Here is a 1,099-nt window from a genome sequence, read left to right on the forward strand (position 1 = left end):
GCATACACATATACATTATATTTATAATATATATAGTGTAAGATGCATTTGTGTGTGTGTATGTACACCTACAGAAGGTTCTTTACTTTTTGTTGATCTTATTTTTCACTCTTGCTTCAATATTGTGCTAACTTATTTACAGTGTTTAATATGATGTTACTATTTAATAAGATAATGATACTCTCATTTCTCTACAACTTAAAGGCTTCTTTGCTGTTCTAATCCATTTACTCTTTCAGATCATTTGAATCATTTATCTACTTTATTACAGTTAGAAGCCTTATTATTGAAATCAGTATAGAGCACATGTTAAAATCATACGCTCAAGATTAGAATTGAATGAGGTGAAATGTCCTCCCTCAAAGAACATTTGAACAAAATCCTTTCTCTTCTGTGACTAGGCATTGTACATCGAATTCTGAAGAACTATTAGAGAATCATTAAATTATTAAATGACAAAGTAAATGCAGCAGAAGACTGACCAATTTCTAGTACTTTCCCCATATGGCATCAGTAGATCTCTAGATCTCTAGATCTCTTTGGACGATACATTTATCCATATTTCCTCCAATCTAGTCTCTAAACTCTAGTCAAATCTAATCAAGAGGAAAACTACATGATCTACAGGGCCCTTGTATAGTTTAGCCCTATTTACTTGCTCAGTTAATCCTGAGAAAGGGTCCTGTTGATTTTCATTACACCAGTCACATGGCCTTCCTTCATCCAGGTCAGTGAATTTATTGTGCTTCTTCCCACCAGGGTGACTTTACATAGGCTCCTTCCTCTGCCTCAGATCTTCTTACCTCCCTATCTTCACCTCATTATTTGCCACATTTTTAAAATTTCATCTCTAATATTAATTCCCATAGAATCTATTTGACATCCTAACTAGGTGAAACCCCTTATTACATCATCTTATACGTCTCTCATTTGTAGTGTTATTTACAATTGTAATGTCAAATCAATTTGTATGATTGTTTGAGTAATGTCTTTGTCTTCTATTCCAGTAGACTATAAGTTTCAGGAAGGAGCTTCCTCTGTACTTTCAGTTCTGTGTTTGATGTAGTATCTCAATCAATCAAAGCAATATCTAGAGAAC

General features: G+C 33.6%; 1 pseudogene; it reads right to left on the reverse strand.

Moving 5' to 3' along the window:
- The window catches only part of LOC105813194, a 3,020-nt pseudogene extending 2,516 nt beyond the window's left edge, over positions 1-504 (reverse strand).
- Positions 505-1,099: the final 595 nt, after the last annotated feature.

This window comes from Propithecus coquereli, unplaced genomic scaffold (genome assembly GCF_000956105.1).
Source record: "Propithecus coquereli isolate 6110/MARCELLA unplaced genomic scaffold, Pcoq_1.0 Scaffold271, whole genome shotgun sequence".
In the NCBI taxonomy this organism is placed as follows: domain Eukaryota; kingdom Metazoa; phylum Chordata; class Mammalia; order Primates; family Indriidae; genus Propithecus; species Propithecus coquereli.